Consider the following 21,515-nt stretch of genomic DNA (forward strand, 5'->3'; position numbering starts at 1 on the left):
TTCAGGGTTGATTTCCTTTAGGTTTGATCTCTTTGCTGTCCAAGGGACTCTCAAGAATCTTCAGCAGCACAGTTCAAAAGCATCAGTTTTTCAGTGCTCAGACTTTTTTTTACAGTCCAATGCTCAAAACCATACATGACTACTGGAAAAACCATAGCTTTAACTATATGGACTTTCATTAGCAAAGTGATGTCTCTTTTTAATACACTGTCTAGGTTTCTCATAGCTTTTCTTCCAAGGAGAAAGCATCTTTTAATTTCATGGCTACAGTCACCATCTGTAGTAATTTTGGAGCCCAGAAAATAAAGCCTGTCACTGTTTGCACTTTTTCCCCATCTGTGTGCCATGAAGTGATGGGACTGGATGCCATGATCTTACTTTGGCATGGACTGGGTGAGTGGTCAACAAATGAGAATAAAAGCGTAAAATGAGTGTAAAGGATTTCACTGGTGGTCCAGTGATTACGACTCTGCCTGCCAACGCAGGGGACACAGGCTTGATCTCTAGTACTGTAAGATTCCACATTACGTGGGGCAACGAAGTCCGTGCATCGCAACCGCTGAGCCCACAAGCCTCAAGCCTGTGCTGGGCAATAAGAGAAGCCACTGTAATGAGAGGCCCACAGTGAAGAGCAACTCCAGCTCACCACAACTAGAGAAAGCTTGCATGAAGGAATGAGGACCGAGCATAGCCAAGTAAATTTTTTAAATGTATGAAAAATAATAAAAAATTAAAATGTACAAAAAGCACTTAGTATAGTACACAGCTTAGAGATAATAAAAAATACAATTAATTAATATGACCTATGCTCTATTAATGTGATCATGATCATCATCGTTGCTGTCACTTCTTACAGGAGGAACTGCAGGTGCCCCATCCATAATTCCTTGGCATGGTCACCTCTGTACATGCTGACCCGATGGTAGCTTCCAATGGCAAACACCTGGGACTCTCTCACTCCCTCATGTAACACCCCTCACTCCCACCCAGAGGAGAAGCTCTCAACCAAGGCAGATGGGAGAATGTGGCTGTGTCCCCCAATTTCCCTTCCCTTGGTTAGGATAAATCCAAGGTATGTTTTATACTGTATCTAGAATTGCTGAATGAGACAGTGCACCTTGTCACAGCAGTGATAAAATACATTTCCTCTCTTTGTCCTCTTCCCTATCTCATATCCCTACTCTACTACAAAGATATAAACTAGCATCATCCCAACATATACACCAGTAGCTAAATTTAGAATCACCATCTGATTCTAGGGAAATCAACCTAAAATAATACTATTCTTAGGCTTATTTTACCCTTGTTGCTTCAGAATCTAATTACTTCTCACAGTAATTCTGACTTCCATTTAAGGCCTAGCCTTTTAATGATCTCTCCAGCTAATCAAAGAGTTGTATCCAGCCCAGTGATGACAAAACCAAGCACAGAATGTGGTGTGCCATCTTTTGTCTTCTTGGATGTTTTCATCAGAGCTCAATTCTCACTTTGAGGACAAAGTGAAATTGTAGTTGATCTTGGGTAGCTCTGTGCTCCTCTTGATGGGCATCTGAAACCCTGGTATTGACTCTTGGCCAAGACAGAGGTGAAACGTACTAGCTAGTGATTTATACTATGCTATTAAGAGTAAAAACCTACCCCAGGTACCCTGGACCAGCTTGTCTATGCTGTTCACTAAGATGTATGAATGTGAAAGTGAAAGTCACACAGTCACATCCGACCCTTTGCAACCCCACAGACTATGCAGTCCATGGCATTCTCTGTGCCAGAAAACTGGAGTGGGTAGCCTTTCCCTTCTCCAGGGGATCTTCCCAACCCAGAGATTGAACCTGGGATCAACCCAGAGATTAACCCACATTGCAGGTGGTTTCTTTACCAGCTGAGCCAAAAGAGAAGTCCAAGAATAGTGGAGTGAGTAGCTTATCCCTTCTCCAGCAGATCTTCCCAACCCAGGAATTGAACCGGGGTCTCCTGCATTGCAGGTAGATTCATTACCAACTGAGCTACCAGGGAAAGACAAAAATGTATGGATTGATGGTTTGTACTTGTTTAGCTGTTTGCAAAGCTGCTTTTGTGGAATATAAAATACCCCTCAGTAAGTTTGAGCTTTGGCTCCTCTGAGACACATGTATTTTGGTGGTTCATGATCAGAAGACAAAGTATATCCTGTATGGTGGAATGGGGGCTATACCTGGAAGTCTCAGTCCTCTGAGATGTTTTCTGAGCTTGCATTCACCTGCTGGACCCTATCCTGTGCCTTTGTGTGTGTACTCTGAGGCATCTTTACAATTATCTGACACTACATATAACTATATCTGACGTTATATAACTGCTGCACTGAGGCCCTTTTATGACAATTGAAGCCTTTTGATAGTGGTCTGGTATGGAGGAAGGGTCTATAGCAACCAAATTTAGAACCATTTCAGAAAGATATGACTCTTAGAAAGCAGGGCCCAGTATTTTGCTGAGTTTTGTTGTTCAGCTGAGTTTTTAATGAAAACCCCTCCTAACAGACTTGAGGTTGGTCCATGCTCCAACAGTGGCTGTGGGCTTCTTGAAATCTTGGACCCCCTGCCAAGGTCACTGCATCATTCTTTGTCTTCCCACCACCACCTGTGAGCTCTGCCCAATGGAAACATACTCCAATATAGAAACCCTGTCTTTGGAAAGCATCAGTTTCTCTGGTAAGCATTGGTTGAATCCACATACTGCTGTCTTTTTTTTTTTAATTGAAGTACAGTTAATTTACAACATTTCAGGTATAAAGCAAAATGATTTAGTTATACACACATACATATATAAGCATATATGAGTGTGAAAGTGTTAGTCACTCAGTTGTATCCAACTCTTTGCAACCCCATGGACTGTAGCTTGCCAGGCTCCTTTACTAAGCCACCAGGAAAGTGCATACGTACATATTTTGAAAGTGCCTATGTATATATTCTTTTTCAAATTCTTCTCCATTATAGGTTACTACAATATAGTGAATACAGTTTCCTGTGCTATATAGTAGCTCTCGCTGTTTACCTACTTTATATATAGTATTTTATCTGTTAATCTCAAGCTCCTAATTTATCCCTTTCCTTCTGTCTTCTACCTTTGCTAATCTTAAATTTGTTTCTGTCTGTGAGTTTGATTCTGTTTTGTAAAAAAGTTCACTTTTATCATATTTTGACATTCCATATATAAGTGATATCATATGATATTTCCTGTCTGACTTACTTTTTATGGATAACTAATATTCTGCTGTATGTATGGACTACACATACAGTTCTCTGTGCAGGGACCTTGCGGTTTATCCCTTCTGTTTATGATAGCTTCTACCTGCTACCCCCAACCGCCCACTCTGTCCCTCCCCAACTCGCTCCCCCTTGGCAGTCACCAGTCTGTTCTGTGTCTGTGATTCTGTTCCTGTTTCACAGATAGGTTCATTTGTCTCATATTTTAGATTCCACATGTAAGTAATATCACATGATATTTGCCTTTCTCTGTCTGACTTACTTCACTTAGTATGATCATCTCTAGGTGCATCCATGTAGTTGTAAATGGTATAATTTCATTCTCTTTTAAGGCTGAATAATATACCATTGGCTTCCCTGGTGGCTCAGAGCTTAAAGCATCTGCCTGCAATGCGGGAGAGCTGGGATCAATCCCTGGGTTGGGAAGATCCCCTGGAGAAGGAAATGGCAACCCACTCCAGTATTCTTGCCTGGAGAATCCCATGCACAGAGGAGCCTGGCAGGCTACAGTCCATGGGGTCAGAAAGAGTCGGACATGACTGAGCAACTTCACTTTCACTTTCAATATACCATTGATAATACATATATATAAATGATATAGTCCATTGATATATATATTTGATATTTATGAAATATCTATCAGTGAAATTCCACTATATATTTGTATACATACATATATATATGATATTGAATTATAAGAGCTGTTCATATATTTTGGAAACAATTCCTTATATATCCCCATCTTTTTAAAACACCAATTTTAAGTAGTATTTTCACTTTCTCTTTAACGCTCCACCTAGGAATAATACATAGGAAAGTTTTAGTCTTTAAGTTATGCTTCACTAAGCTAAGCCATTGGTCCTTTAGAAAACTCATTTCTTATCCAGAAATGTACCCTTAATATGAACTATCTCTCTGTGACTCAAGTAACACTGTTCTCAGAAGTTAGGAACCACGCAGGAACGAAGGGAGTTATTACAAAAGCATCTGGAAGGCTCAAGTCTCCAAGTGTTGCCTTGAACATGAGATTTCAGGGCAGAATTTTATGTCTTCTCACAGTGTGATATCAACCTCCTTTAAATTTCAGAAGCCACAAATATATACATCATAGACTGAAGCAGCAAAATAAATCACCATTTATGTTATGGTAACCACCATAAACCAGCAAAATGACCACCATTATATACCAATGGTTATAAATTACCACACTCAAGGGACTCTTGAGAGTCCCTTGGACAGAAAGAAGATCAAACCAGTCCATCCGAAAGGAAATCTGTCCTGAATATTCACTGGAAGGACTGATGCTGAAGCTGAAACTCCATTACTTTGGCCCCCTGATGCAAAGAACTGACTCATTAGAAATTAGAAAAGACCCTGATGCTGGGAAAAATTGAAGGCAGGGGGAGAAGGGAGCGACAGAGGATGAGATGGTTGGATGGCATCACACAATGGACATGAGTTTGAGCAAGCTCTGGGAGCTGGTGATGGACAGGGAGGCCTGACGTGCTGCAGCCCATGAGGTGGCCAAGAGTCAAACATGACTGAAAGACTGAACTGAACTGAACTGACTGTACATTAAAACACAAATAGCAGCATACCTTACATATGACAATTAGAATTATGTCTGGGAATTCATAAAGGACATTGCGGATCACCTAGTTTAAACCAGCAGAAGGACATCCAAAACGTATTTTAAATCCATCTATTCTCAGTGCCAGGTCTCGAAGCCAACTCATCATGCTCACTTGCCTAGGGGACAGTGTCCTATTTTCCACAATGACTGAGCCCCTGCCCCTACCTAAATAACAGTCTTTTACAAATATAAACTCACTTCTTTATTATTAACCCTCCAAAGGCTTTTGTCTTTGTTGGAGCAAAGTCAAGACAATTGTCCATGTCTAAAGACTGCAACTTCCTCTCTATATCATGCTTCTCCAAATACCCTCTTGAACATCTGGATTCTGGTTCATAGCACAGGTAAGATCCTATCTTCAAGCTTTTACACTGTGGGCTCTTTTCCATCACTCAGCTCAGAATTCTCTGAGTGGTCTTCTCTTTATATTAAAACAGAAGTTGCCCTTTTTTTATTCTTTACCTCATTAACCTGTTTATCATGTTCATAAACATTGTAAATGGCTGCCAGCCTCTTTTGCATTTATTGACAATCACTTCTTGGTATCTGGGGACAATTGGTTTTAGGACCCTTGTGGATACCAAAACCCACAGCTGCTCAAGTCTCTTGCATAAAATGACATAGGAAAGTCAGCCCTCCATATTCATGGGTCCCCCATCCAAGAGTTTAACAAGGATGCTGAACGTGAGGATAGGGAGGTCCAACCCCACTTACTTACCTCCTCCCACTAGAATGTCAGCTCTTTCAAAGCTGTCCCCCTGCCTTTTTTGTGTACCATCATATCCCTAAGTGCCTAGAACAATGTGCAGACATGTAGAAGTCACTCAGTAAATATATACCGAATAAAAGAGGTACCTTTTTGTTTTCTTACCACTACATGATTTAAAATTTTAAAAGGAAAAAAACGGTAACATAATTTATTCCCCTACCTTTTTTATGATGGCTGTGGATGAATCAGACTCCAGAGGAGCGTGGCTATTTCTGTTCTGCAACTTTTTGTTGGTGCTCTTCACTGCTCTTCATTTTTCTTCAGTGTTCATTTTGGTAAGAGGTGGGAACATTTTGCCATAGTGTGTTTCTGCAACAACATGGCACCAACATGAGTCAGAACCCCACCGACATTATGCTTTGTTTAAAAATAAACATAAAACCTCATTTACTTCATGCTGTCCTCCATGCTGCACATCCCCTCTTTACGGTTTGGACACTTTCCCTCAATGTGCAGCTATAGACCTGCATGTTACTACCTGGACACCCCCAGGCAAGGTCAGGCTCCCTTAGCACTGCCTGCATCGGTCACGGCACTTCCTCTAATCATTCCACTGTGAGTCCATCTCTCCCACTGATGGTGAGCCCCCTCTGGGGACAGGAACTACACCCTTGGCCCATGAATCCTTAGTCTCACTCACTCTCTAGTAGTTATACAAGTTGAATACAGCTGCTTCTCATTATTTGTAGTAGTTATGTTCTATAGAGTTGCCTGCGATACTGAATGAGTGATGCTGAACCATTGGACTGAGAAGAAATACAGGATTAGGTTTATGGTCACCTTTTCCCTCAACACTTGTACCACTCACTCAATACACAACCTTATTGAATGGTTTTATGTAAATTTCCACATAAAGGCACCTATTTGATTGCTGTTGTTGTTCAGGTGCTCAGTCATATCTGAGTCTTTGAGACCGCGTGAACTGCAGCACTCCAGACTTCCCTGTCCTTCACTATCTTCCAGAGTTTGCTCAACTGATGTTCATTGAGTTTGTGATGCCATCCAACCATCTCATCCTCTGTTGCCCTCTTCTCTCCCTGCCTTCAAACTTTCCAGCATCAAGGTCTACTTCAATAACTTGGCTCTTTGCATCAGGTGACCAAAGTATTGGAGCTGCAGACTCAGTCCTTCCAGTGAATATTTAGGATCAATTTCCTTTAGCATTGACAGGTTTGATCCCCTTTGCAGTCAAAGGGACTCTCAAGAGTCTTCTCCAGCAGCACAATTGGAAAGTAGCAATTCCTCAGCATTCAGCCTTCTTTACAGTCCAACACTCATATCCATACATCATGGCTATTGGAAAAACCATAGCCTTGACTATACAAACTTTTGTCAGCAAAGTGATGTTTCTGCTTTTTAATACACTCTCTAGGTTTGTCATAGCTTTTCTTCCAAGGGGCAAGAGTCTTGTTATTTCAAGGCTGCAGTCACTGTCTGCATTGATTTTGGAGCCCAAGAATATAAAGTCCGTCACTGTTGACATTGTTACTCCACATATTTGCCATGAAGGGATGGGACCAGATACAATGATCTTAGTTTTCTGAATGTTGAGTTTTAAGCCAGATTTTTCACTCTCCTCTTTCACTTTCATCAAGAGGCTCTTTAGTTTCTCTTTACTTTCTGCAATAAAGGGTGGTGTCATCTGCATATCTGAGGTTGTTGATGTTTCTTCTGGCAGTATTGATTCCAGCTTGTGTTTCATCCAGCCCAACATTTCACATGATGTACTCTGCATATAAGTTAAATAAGCAGGGTGACAATATTCAGCCTTGATGTACTCCTTTTCCAATTCTGAACCAGTCTGCTGTTACATATATGATTCTAACTGTTGCTTCTTGACCTGCATACAGGTTTCTCAAGAAGCAGGTAAGGTAGTCTGTTTTTCCCATTTCTTTAAGAAGTTCCCACGGTTTGTTGTGATCCACACAGTCAAAAGTTTTAGTGTAGTTAATGAAGCAGAAGTAGATGTTTTTCTGGACTCTCTTGCTTTTTCTATGATCCAATGGATATTAGCAATTTGATCTCCTGTTCCTCTCCCTTTTCTAAATCCAGCTTGTACATATGGAAATTCTTGGTTCACATACCACTGAAGTCTAGTTTGGAGAACTTTGAGCATTACTTTGCTAGCATGTAAAATGAGTGCAATTGTCTGGTAGTTTGAACATTCTTTGGCATTGCCTTTCTTTGGGATTGGAATGAAAACTGACCTTTTCCAGTCCTGTGACCACTGCTGAGCTTTCCAAATTTGCTGGCATATTGACTGCAGCATTTTTACAGCATCATCTTTTAGGATCTGAAATAGTTCAGCTGGAACTCCATCACATCCACTAGCTTTGTTTGTAACGATGCTTCCTAAAGTCCACTTGACTTTGGATTCCAGGATATCTGCCTCTAGAGTGTTCACACTATCGTGGTTATCTAGGTCATTAAGACCTTTTCTGTATAGTTCTTCTGTGTATTCTTGCCACCTCTTTTTAATATCTTCTGCTTCTGTTAGGTCCATACTATTTCTGTCCTTTATTGTGCCCATCTTTGCATGAAATGTTCCCTTTGTATCTCTAATTTTCTTGAGAGCTCTCTAGTCTCTCCCAATCTATTGCCTTCCTCTATTTCTTTGCACTGATCACTTAGGAAGGCTTTCTTATCTGTCCTTGCTATTCTTTGGAACTGTGCATTCAAATGGGTATATCTTTCCTTTTCTCCTTTGCCTTTGACTTCTCTTCTTTTCTCAGCTATTCCTCCTCAGACAACCATTTTGCCATTTCTTTTTCTTGGGGATGTTTTGATTATTGCCTCCTGTACAACGTCAGACACCTCCATCCATATTTCTTCAGGCACTCTGTCTATCAAATCTAATCCCTTGAATTTATTTGTCACTTCCATTGTATAATCATAAAGGATTTGGTTTAGGTCATACCTGAATGGCCTAGTGATTTTCTGTACTTTGTTCAGTGGAAGTCTGAATTTGGCAATAAGGAGTTCATGATCTGAGCCACAGGCAGCTCCTGGTCTTGTTTTTGCTGACTGTATAGAGCCATTCCATCTTCGGCTGTGGAGAAGATAATCTGATTTGAGTACTGACCATCTGGTGTTGTCCATGAGTAGAGTCATCTTTTGTGTTGTTGTAACAGGGTGAATGCTATGACCAGTGCATTCTCTTGGCAAAACTCTGTTAGTCTTTGCTCTGCTTCATTTTGCACTCCAAGGCCAAACTTGCCTGTTACTCCAGGTATATTTTGCCTTCCTACTTTTGCATTCCATTCCCTTATAATGAAAAGGACATCTTTTTTTTTGGTGTTAGTTCTAGAAGGTCTTGTAGGTGTAGAGATCAAGACCTTGTAGACCTACAAGACCTTATTTAATATCTGTTTATTCATTAAAATTCAACCCACAGCCAAGTGTACTATAACTCATGTCTGAACCAAGCTTATCCAAGACATGTACATACTCGATAAGGTACATCACAGCCTTCCAGCATTTAGGAACACTAGACAACACTTTAGCACTATGCTTTGGCAGATGGTTGGTTGACATTTCCAACAGCAAAATCACCAAGAAAAAGCACAGAAATACAAAAAACATAAGAAGGTGGCTTGAAAATACAAAATCCATCAATAATGAGGATTGGATGAATACATACTGGTGAATTATATGGACTGCCATTGAAATAAGCAAAAAATAAATACTACTGTTAGTATATAAAGAGACTAATAAAGATTTCATATACTTCATGAACAATTCAGGAACTGAAGGCTGTTATTCTCGCCTATCCTAACAAAAGGACAAATTCCAGATCTCACCCAATTTCAGACAAGCCCAAAGAAAACTTCTTTGAAAATAATTATAGGTTGAGAGTCTACCTTATCAGTTAGGCATAACCCAAAGTGCTCCCCAAAAGATGGCTCCATTTTTCTACTGAGATTATAAGAAATACCTGCTGTTATTTTATTATATGCATCAGTTAACTGTAGGTACACAAAGTGATATTTCCCAGACATTTTTTTTTATAACAATGCCAATACTTTGTGACATAAACAGCAAAGATTTTATACTTCCAGTATCTACTTTCTAATGCATTTGAAGGACATTTAAGACTTCCTTAAGAATACAGACTTATGCTGTATTTATGCTGCTGCAAAATTTTTCCAATTAAATTTACTTCTCAAATTTTTAAACTGGTTAACTTTAACAGTGATTTAACTGTAGTACATAGGAAGTAATTTCTTAGTAAAACCGCCATTGCAAAAGCATGCCCTATCTTTTAAACTACCATTCCTTTGATCAGTAGGATTTGCAGAAGGTGATGTTTTGTGTAGGTAACAAGAAACAGAAGGATGATTCTGAAAGCTCAGTTCCAATGTGTTCAAAATCCAATAAAATAGAGGTAGACACAGTTTCCTCTTAAAGTCTTGTGAGACTCTCTTCACATATTTCTGAGTATCAGAAGATAAGTCATCTTGTCAGGAAATGTAATTTCAGGATTGATAAAACCATATGGGGGGAGAGAGCATGATGGCAGAGGAGTAGATGGATGCAGAGTACATCTCTCTCCATAGATACATCAAGAATACACCTTCAGACACAGAAATGCTTGCAGAACACCAGCTGAGACCTGACAGGAGTACGTGACCAGTGGGAAGGAATATATAGAACCACAAAATTTGTTAGGATGAAAGAACTAGGGGGAAAAACAGGAGTGTTAATAGGCCTGGACCTTTACCTTGGGGGGTAGCGGAACTGAAGCAGGGGTCTGATCTCCACACTGGGGCAACTGTTTGAGTCAGAGGAGAAACATTTAAGGCTGAGAGTGAAACAGCTGATCTGTGGCAGCCTAAAAGGAATGAGAATCAGACAGTCCTTGCCGCAGCCAAACATACCCCGGACAGGGACACAGGTCCCCTGGAAGGTGCAGTGGCTGAGAGCTGGAGTTTGGGGAGCAATCCCAGGGTGAGGGCTGCTGTTGACTGTGCAGAGACGGATTGAGGGGATGTGAGGGAGGAGACTGTGGTGGGAAATGCCTGTGGAGGAAAGCCAGGCAGCCATGGAAGCAAGGCGATACTGCTGAGTCATGCATAGGGGGTGGAGCCATCACCATAGCCTCTCTCTCTCCCCACACGCCAGCATCAGTTAGCTGAACAATAGAGGATGGTCCGTCAAATGCCTGATGTACTCAACTACAGACTAGGACCCCACCCAGGGTTCTCCTTTAAGAGACTGATGCACCAAAATACAGAGTAGGACCCCACCCAGGGTGCCCCTTTAAGTGCGAGACATGCTGAATAACACAGAAGGACCCCAGGCAAGGGAGCCCTCTAAGTGCCAGACTGGGCAGAGCTATAGAGAAAGACTGACCAAGGAGGCCTTCTGGTCGCCAGCTACAAGAGGCTCGAAAAAAGACCCTGATAGGGCCACAACTCCAGCAACAGAGGCAGTCCGTGTCCCTGCACACTTGGAGCCGCCAGGGTCCCCACAAGTCTAGCAGCTGCACCACCTTCGTGCTCAACCCTCACTGGGGCAGAGCTGCCACAGGCAAAAAAAGTCTTGCATCTATGCCTGCAGGGTCACTTCAGTCGTGTCCAACTCTTTGCGACCCTGCGGACTGTGGCCTGCCAGGGTTCTCTGTCGAGGGGGTTCTCCAGGCAAGAATAATGGAGTGTATTGCCCAGTACTGATTGCCATGCCATTCTAGAGCATTATATCTTCTGCTTCCCTAGTCCCCAACTCCCCCGAGTACCTGCACCCCAAGCAGCTGCCACACCCCCACACCAGGCCCTCACTGGGGCAAACCCGAGTCCTCCAGGGCAGCCTCAGGAGCAAACCCCAGAGGACGACCCCCGTGCAGAGGTGGAAATAAAACCACAGTTGAAACCCAGGGGCAGTGTGGCTAAGGAAGAAGACCCAAAACCTTCCCACCAGCTGTACAAGCTGCAGATTAAATCCACATGATCAACGAGGCAGGCTCTGTGTCAAGGGAATATATAAAAGGACACTGAGAGCTCCCACAAGAGAAAACTCACTAGTTCTGACAGCTGTGGACATTGGAGGCCGGAACACAGAGGAGTAGGACCAGATTAGAATCTGAGCTGCCCCCAGAGCAGGTCCAGAGACCAGCACAGTGTCGGAGGGCATGCTAGGGAGGGGAGGTGGACTGTGGCTCCCAGCGCGGGCAAGGACTCTGACGGCAGCGACTCCAGAAGAACATTTACTATTCTTACGTTTTGACTTGTTCTGTAGATTCCTTTGGGTTTCCCCCCCTCTTCCTCCCCAACCATTGTAGTTACCTATTTTATTGGCACTATGAAATCTATCTAAGTTTTTGAGATTTTTTTTTCTCAAAGTCACATTTTTTTTTTTTTTAAATTGTTGTTATATATAGAGGTTGTCAAGCCTCTGCCTCTATGTTGGGATTCTGCAGTTCTGTGGAGTTTTCCTTCTTTTTTATCTTTCTCTTTTTAAATCTTTAATTTTAAAACCTATTTTTCTACATTTATTCCTTTGTTCGCTTGTCTTACTGTTCTTTTCCCCTTGCAGTTAATCTTGTATATAGATCTCCTTTATCTACCTCTATTTAACTTTCATATCTACTCTTTCTTTCTTTTCCTTCTCTCCTTTCCTCTCAACATATTTGTTAGTTTTGTCTTTGTTTCTTTATTCCCCACTTGGCACATTGCTTTGGTTTTGTTTTCCAGTTTGTGCTTTAGTTACCTTTGTTCTTAACTGGTAGAGACAATTTTTTATTTCCTTTGTTTTCCAGGTCAATCTATTGTACTTTATTCTTGCTGGACTGTTTTGATTTTGCTTATGGATGTATATGCATATGTGTATATTCCATTATTTTAATTATTATTTGCCTGATTTGGTAACTGCCATTTGTCTGGGGTTCATCTTTGGTTTCTCATTTTTGGGTATTTGTTTTAATCTCAATGCCATAACAAACCACTTGTAGAATCTTTGTTTCTGACCAGAGATCAAGCACTGAACGTTTGGAATGAGAGCACTGACTCCAAGATCCTAGACTACCAGAGATCTAACCCCAGGGAGTATCAAAAAGTGAGAACTCACAGAAAGGAAGCCACTTGAATACAAGACCTGTCATCACCCAACCACCAGTAGCACCCTGTGCAGGATGCTTCATCTAAAGAACAAACAAAACAAAAATACAAACCCAGTCATCAGCAGACAGGATTACCACCTCACTCAGCCTTGCCCATCAGAGGAAAATAAACAAAAACTCAGCACAAACCTCACCCTATATGAAGCTTTCACAAACCACTGGACCAACCTTAGGAGGGCAGAAACCAAAAGGAAGAAAGAATTCAAACTTGAATGCTGGGTAAAGGAGACCTCAAACACAATAAGTTAAAAAAATAATGAAAAGGCACAGAAATACTACACAAATGAAGGAACAAACTGGAACACAGAAGTCCAAATAAATGAAGAGGAAACAGGAAAACTAGCTGAAAAAGAATTCAGAATAATGATAGTAAAGATGATCAAAAGCTTTGAAAAAAAATGGAGAAAATGCAAGAATCAATTAACACAGATCTAGATGAATTAAAGAATAAACACACAAACAGCACAATCATTGAAATTAAAAATACTCTAGAAGGAATCAATAGCAGAATATCTGAAGCAGAAGAACAAATCAGTGAGCTGGAAGATAAAATGGTGGAAATAACTTTTGAAGAGCAGAATAAAGTAAAAAGAATGAAAACAACTGAGGGTAGTCTCAGAAACCTCTGGGACAATATCAAACGCACCAACACTCGAATTATAGGGGTCCCAGAAGAAGAACAGAAAAAGAAAGGGTATGAGAAAATTTTTGAAGAGATGATAGTTGAAAATTTTCCCAACATGGAAAAGGAAATAGTCAATCAAGTTCAAGAGGCACAAAGAGTCCCATATATCTCCTTGGGATAACCCAAGGAGAAACACCCCAAGACACATACTAATCAAACTAAAAAAGACTAAACACAAAGGAAGACTGTTAAAAGCAGCAAGGGAAAAGCAACAAGTTACATACAAGGGAAACTCCATACGTTTAACAGCTGATCTTTCAGCAGAAATTCTGCAGGCCAGAAGAGAATGGCAGGATATATTTAAAGTACTGAAAAGGAAAAATCTACAAAAATGATTACTGTACCCAGCAAGGATGTCATTCATAATTTGATAAAAAAATAAAAAGCTTTTCAGACAAGCAAAAGTTATGAGAATTTAGTACCACCCAACCAGCTTTACAGCAAATGTTAAAGGGACTTAATATAGTCAAGAAATACATTGGGTGGAGAAGGAGGTGGGAGGGGGGATCGGGATGGGGAATACATGTAAATCCATGGCTGATTCGTGTCAATGTATGACAAAAACCACTACAGTATTGTAAGGTAATTAGCCTCCAACTAATAAAAATAAGTGGGAAAAAAAAGAGAATAAAAAGATCTAAAAAATCAACCCCAAACAGTTAAGAAAATGGCAATAGGAACACATATGTCAATAATTACTTTAAATGTAAATGGATTTAAATGCTCCAACTGAAAGACACAGACTGGTTGAATGGATGCAACAAGACCCATAGATACTCTGTCTACAATAAATCCACTTCAGACCTAAAGACACATATAGACTGAAAGTGAGAGTGTGGAAAAATAAATTCCATGCAAATAGCAAGCAAAAGAAAGCTGGAGGAGCAATCTTCATTGGACAAAATAGACCTTAAAATAAAGAATGTTACAAGAGATAAGGAAGGACACTACATAATGATCAAGGGGTCAATCCAAGAGGAAGATATAACAATTGTAAATATCTATGCACCCAACATAGGAGACCTCAATACATAAGACAAACACTAACAGACATAAAAGGAGAAATTGACAGTAACACAATAATAGTAAAAGACTTTAACACCCCACTCATACCAATGGACTTCAGAGAAGGCAATGGCAGCCCACTACAGTACTCTTGCCTGGAAAATCCCATGGACAGAGGAGCCTGGTAGGCTGCAGTCCATGGGGTAGCGAAGAGTTGGACACGACTGAGAGACTTCACTTTCACTTTTCACTTTCATGCATTGGAGAAGGAAATGGCAATCCACTCCAGTGTTCTTGCCTGGAGAATCCCAGGGACGGGGGAGCCTGGTAGGCTGCCATCTATAGGATCTCACAGAGTCGGACACAACTGAAGCGACTTATCAGCTGCAGCATACCAATGGACAGATCATCAAAACAGAAAATTAATAAGGAAACACAAGTATTAAATGATACATTAGATGAGGTGTATCTCACTGATATTTTCAGGACATTCCATCCAAATGCAGAAGAATATACCTTCTTCTCAAGTTCACATGGAACATTCTCCAGGATAAATCACATCTTGGGTCACAAATCAAACCTCAGTAAATTTAAGAAAATTGAAGTCATATCAAGCATTGTCTCTGAATACACACTATGAGACTAGATATCAATTACAAGAAAAAAAAAACAATGGTAGGAAACATGGAGATTAAACAATACATTTCTAAATAATCAACAGGTTACTAAAGAAATCAAAAGGGAAATTAAAAAAATTCTAGAAACAAATGACAATGAAAACACAACTCAAAACCTATGGGATGCAGCAAAAACAGTTCTAAGAGAGAAGTTTAAAGCAATATAATCCTACCTCAAGAAACAAGAAAAACATCAAATAGACAACCTAACTTTACACATAAAACAACTGGAAAAAGAAGAACAACAACAACAACAAAAAAACACCTCTCAAAATTGGAACAAAAGAAATCATAAACATCAGAGAAGAAATAAGTGAAAAAGAAATGAAAGAAACAATAGTAAAGATTAATAAAACTAAAAGCTGGTTCTTCGAAGGATAAATAAAATTGACAAATCTTTCACCTGACTCATCAAGAAAAAAAGAGAGAAGAATCAAATCAACAAAATTAGAAATGAAAAAGGAGAGGTTACAACAGACAATGCAGAAATACAAAGGATTAAAAGAGACTATTATGAACAAATATATGGCAGTAAAATGGATAACCTGGAAGAAATGGACAGATTCTTAGAAAAGTTCAATCTTCCAAGACTGAACCAAAAAGAAATAAAAATTATGAACAACCCCATTACAAGCACTGAAATCGAAGCTGTGATAAAAATCTCCCAAAAAACGAAAGCCCAGGATCAAATGGCTTCACAGGAGAATTCTATCAAACATTTAGAGAAAAGCTAGTGCCTATCCTTCTAAAACTCTTCAAAAAATTGAAGAGGAAGGAACACTTCCAAACTCATTCTATGAGGCCACCATCACCCTGATACCAAAACCAGACAAAGACAACACACAAAAAGAAAACTACAGGTCAATATCACTGATGAACATGGATGCAAAAATCCTCAACAAAATTTTAGCAAACAGAATTCAGGAACACATCAAAAAGCTGTGGTCAATAAACCCACTGTGATCAAGTTGGGTTTATTCCAGAGAGGCAAGGATTCATCAATACACACGAATCAATCAATGTGATACACCACATTAACAAACTGAAAGACAAAAACCATATGATAATCTCACTGGACGCAGAAAAAGCCTTTGACAAAATTCAGTACCCATTTATGATTAAAACTTTTCAGAAAATGGGCATAGAAGGAACGTACTTCAACATAGTAAAGGCCATATATGATAAGCCTACAGCAAACATTATTCTCAATGGTGAAAAACTGAAAGAATTCCCCTTAAGACCAGGAACAAGACAAGGGTGTCCACTCTCACCACTATTATTCAACATAGTTCTGGAAGTACTAGCTACATCAATCAGAGAAGAAAAAGAAATAAAAGGAATCCAGATCGGAAAAGAAGTAAAGCTCTCACTGTTTGCAGATGACATGATATTGTACATAGAAAACCCTAAAGATAGTATCAGAAAATTACTAGAGCTAATTAGTGAATTCAGCAAAGTTGCAGGATACAAAATCAATACAGAGAAATCACTTGCATTTCTACATACTAACAATGAAAAATCAGAAAGAGGAATTAAGGAATCAATCCCTTTACCATTGCAAGAAAAAGAATTAAATATTGAGAAATAAATTTACCTAAGGAGGCAAAAGAAATGTATGCAGAAAATTATAAGACACTAATGAAAGAAATAAAAGACAACATAAACAGATGGAAATTTATTCCATGTTTCTGGGTAGGAAGAATCAGTATTGTGAAAGTAACTATACTACCAAATGCAATCTACAGATTCAATGTGATCCCTATCAAATTACCAATGGCAATTTTTCACAGAACTAGAACAAAAAGTTTCACAATTCATATGGAAACACAAAAGACCCCGTATAGCCAAAGCAGCCTTGAGAAAGAAGAATGAAGCTGGAGGAATCAACCTTCCTGACTTCAGATTATACTACAAAGCTACAGTCATCAAGACAGTATGATACTGGCACAAAAACAGAAATATAGACGAATGGAATAAGATAAAAAGCCCAGAAATAAACAGATGCACCTGTGGGTACCTTATTTTTGACAAAGGAGGCAAGAATATACAATGGGGCAGAGACAGCCTCTTCAGTAAGTGGTGCTGGGAAAACTGGACAGCTACATGTAGAAGAATGAAATTAGAACACTTCCTAACACCATACACAAAGATAAACTCAAAATGGATTAAAGACCTAAATATAAGACCAGAAACTATAAAACTCATAGAAGAAAACATAGGCAGAACACTCAATGACATAAATCCAAGCAAGATCCTCTATGACCCACCTCCTACAATAATGGAAATAAAAGAAACAAGTGGAACCTGATTAAACTTAAAAGCTTTTGCACAGCAAAGGAAACTATAAGCAAGGTTAAAAGAGAACCCTCAGCATGGGAGAAAATAACAACAAATGAAATTACTGACAAAGGATTAATTTTCAAAATATACAAGCAGCTCATACAACTCAATGCCAGAAAAACAAACAACCCAATCAAAATATGGGAAAAAGACCTAACAGACATTTCTCCAAAGAAGACATACAGATGGCTAACAAACACATGAAATGATGCTTAACACTGCTCATTATTAGAAAAATGCAAATCAAAAGTACAATGAGATATCACCTCACACCAGTCAGAATGGCCTTCATCAAAAAGTCTACAAACAGTAAATGCTGGAGAGGGTGTGGAGAAAAGGGAACCCTCTTGCACTGTTGGTGGGAATGTAAACTGATACAGCCACTATGGAAGACAGTATGGAGATTCCTTGAAAAGCTAGAAATAAAACCACCATATGACCCAGCAATCCCATTCCTTGGCATATAACCCAAGGAAATCAAAATTGAAAAAGACACATGTATCCCATTGTTCATTGCAGCACTATTTACAACAGCTAGAACATGGAAGCAACCTAGATGTCCATCAACAGATGAATGGATAAATAAATTGTGGTACGTATACACAATGGAATATTACTCAGCCATAAAAAGGAACACATTTGAGTCAGTTCCAATGAAGTGGATATACCTAGAACCTAATATACAGAGTGAAGTAAGTCAGAAAGAGAAAGATAAATATCATATTCTAACTCATATATACGGAATCTAGAAAAATATTACTGAAGAATTTATTTACTGGGCAGCAATGGAAAAACAGACAGAGAGAGTTACGGACATGGGGAGAGGGGAGGGGAGGGTGAGATGTATGCAAAGAGTAACATGGAGACTTACATCACCTTGTGTAAACTAGACAATCAACAGGAATTTGTTGTATGGCTGCTGCTGCTGCTAAGTCACTTCAGTCATGTCTGTCCCTGGGATTCTCCAGGCAAGAACACTGGAGTGGGTTGCCATTTCCTTCTCCAATGCATAAAAGTGAAAAGTGAAAGTGAAGTCGCTCAGTCGTGTCTGACTCTTCACGACCCCATGGACTGCAGCCCACAGGCTCCTCCGTCCATGGGATTTTCCAGGCAAGAGTACCGGAGTGGGGTGCCATTGCCTTCTCCGTGTTGTGTGGCTAAGGAAACTCAAACAGGGACTCTGTATCAACCTAGAGGGGTGGAATGGGGAGGAAGATGGGAGGGAGGTCCAAAAGGAAGGGGACACATGTATACCTACGGCTGATTCATGTTGAGGTTTGACAGAAAACAACAAAATTCTGTAAAGCAATTATCCTTCAATTAATAAAACAGTGGAAAAAAACACATATGGGTCTACTGCATAATAATAAAATATTTTACAAAAGTAATATGATTCAGGAAAATAAAATGAATTAAATGCATCTAACGTTATACTTTATTAGAACCAGTATATTACATTTTCCATATAATTAACCAATATTTGCCTTGGTTTATTTTGTAAAATTTACCATTATTTTTTTATTTTCTATGAAAAAAACTAAATTAAAAAAAAAACAGATGCCATTAACTTACTTTATATGTGCCTGTCTGTGCCTGTGTGCTAAGTCACTGGCCAACTCTTTGCAACCCTATGGACTGTAGCCTGCCAGGCTCCTCTGTGCATGCAATTCTCCACGCCAGAATACTGGAATGGGTAGCCTTTCCCTTCTTTAGGGGATCTTCCCAACCCAGGGATCAAACTCAGGTCTCCTGCATTGCAGGTGGATTCTTTACCAGCTGAGCCATAACAGAAGCCTAAGAATACTGGAGTGGGTAGCCTATCCCTTCTCCAGCAAATCTTTCCCGTCCCGGAATCAAACAGGGGTCTCCTGCGTTGCAGGTGGATTCTTTACCAACTGAGCTACCAGAGAAGCCCCCTCCTGCGGTGGAGGAGATGTGAGAGACTTGGGTGGATCCCTGAGTGAGGAAGATATCCTGGAGGAGGGCATGGCAACCCACTCCAGTATTCTGGCCTGGAGAATGCCATGGACTGTACAGTCCATGGGGTCACAAAGAGTCAGACACGACTGAGTCACTTTCACTTTCATTGTCTTCACCACTAGCACCCCCCTGGAAAGCTCCAACATGTTCCTAGATCATCACTAAAGCTGTCAAATTTCTTTTTCTTTACACATCCTACTAAGAAACTTTTACTCATATTCCTCTGATAAAGCCATAATGCCATTATTGACCTAAAAAAGAATGACCTGAATGCTCAGGTAACAGCTATCCCATTGTGAATCTGTTAATAATGCACACCTTAATATAAGGTACTGTTGCCAATTAAATTTCATATTTTCATTTCAGGCTTTAAGAGGAAGGGTTGGTCCTATAACTGACAGTTGTGACTCTCCCCACCTTGCACTATCTGCATGATTTGGACCAGTTCATTATTCCCCATATTTATTTATTCATTTGAAAACAGGAGCTGGACATCATTTTCTATAACCTAGAGTGGTCCTCATGATAAAGTGAAAATGATCTATATAAAGTACCTGGCTAATAGTGAATAGTAAAAAATATCAGTTCTCGTTTTTGCTCAGTACAAGACCAGCCCAAGCACTGCAGAAAATTGAATTTAGCTCTTAAAGCCAAGATATAGTGAACTATCACCTGTGGGTAATTTGAAAAAAAAAAAAGTTATAGTCCCCCCACATTTAGCATCTCTATGACCTTGATATCCGTGTGTTATAATATATAACTCAAAATCAGAGTCTGTGTTATGTAAAACAGAACAAAGATTGACAATCAGTTATATTAAAACTAAATTTTCTTGGGCTCCAAAATCACTGCTGATGGTGACTGCAGCCATGAAATTAAAACATGCTTACTCCTTGGAAGAAAAACTATGACAAATTTAGACAGCATAATAAAAAGCAGAGACATCACTTTACCAACAAAGGTCCATCTAGTCAAAGCTATGGTTTTTCCAGTAATCACGTATGGATGTGAGAGTTGGACCATAGAGAAGTCCAAGCACAGAAGAATTGATGCTTTTGAACTGTGGTGTTGGAGAAGACTCTTGAGAGTCCCTTGGACTGCAAGGAGATTCAACCAGTCCATCCTAAAGGAGATCAATCCTGGGTGTTCATTGGAGAGACTGATGCTGAAGCTGAAACTCCAATACTTTGGCCACGTGAGGTGAAGGACTGACTCATTTGAAAAGACTGATGCTGTGGAAGATTGAAGGCATGAGGAGAAGGGGATGACAGAGGATGAGATGATTGGATGGCATCACCAATTCAATGGAAATGAGTTTGAGCAAGCTCCAGGAGATGTTGATGGACAGGGAGGCCTGATGTGCTGTAGTCCATGGGGTGACAAAGGGTCAGATACAAGTGAGCGACTGAACAGCAACGACATATTAGAACAAACAGTGTGTCCCTGCACAAGTTTTTCTCTTCTCATTCAAAGATGAAAGCACTTATGCACATGCATTTTAAGGTGGTTTACACTCAAAATGAAATGGGCCCCAGAAGCTCTGCCATCTTAGAATATTTGTTGCATCATTCATCCTTTCATCCACTTTCTCTAGTAACAAGAAAAGCAAATTCACGAATGGCAGCTTTAATATGTGGTTTATGCTATTGTGTTAGAAATACAGGACTTTTTTTCCCCCCTAGAGTGTAGGCTATGACCTTGGCCTCATTAACACTACATTTTAGCCAAGGAAACTTCAGTGGGTTATGAAGTCATGAAAGCTACTATATATTACTAGGCTGAATCTTTCAACAATTCCAAGACACTGGGCAGAAAGGAGAAAGAAATGGGCTGTATAAGAAAATTAAGTCACAATTATTTTTTAACTTCTTTTTCAAAACTAGGATAGAACCTTTCCACAAGGAATTAATATGGATCATCCTTCTTGAAAATATTATCTTTACCACTGCACCATTTAAAAATAGCTTTTTCTTTATGTATACTTTATAATTTTTCATTATGCTTTTAATTGAGTACAATTGATTTGCAATGTTGTATTAACTTCAGGTATACAGCAAAGTGATTCAGTTTTCA

General features: G+C 39.7%; 1 protein-coding gene across 5 annotated transcripts in view; it reads right to left on the bottom strand.

The window, feature by feature from the left end:
- PAK5 (p21 (RAC1) activated kinase 5) overlaps positions 1 to 21,515 on the bottom strand; it is a 399,298-nt gene that overhangs the window by 221,058 nt on the left and 156,725 nt on the right. For all 5 annotated transcript variants that reach the window (XM_070471882.1, XM_070471884.1, XM_070471883.1 and 2 more), the window contains exon 2: positions 5,802 to 5,950. The gene's annotated coding sequence lies outside the window, so the exon portion shown is untranslated. The remainder of the gene's footprint in view (positions 1 to 5,801; positions 5,951 to 21,515) is intronic.

This window comes from Odocoileus virginianus, chromosome 9 (assembly GCF_023699985.2).
Source record: "Odocoileus virginianus isolate 20LAN1187 ecotype Illinois chromosome 9, Ovbor_1.2, whole genome shotgun sequence".
NCBI lineage: Eukaryota > Metazoa > Chordata > Mammalia > Artiodactyla > Cervidae > Odocoileus > Odocoileus virginianus.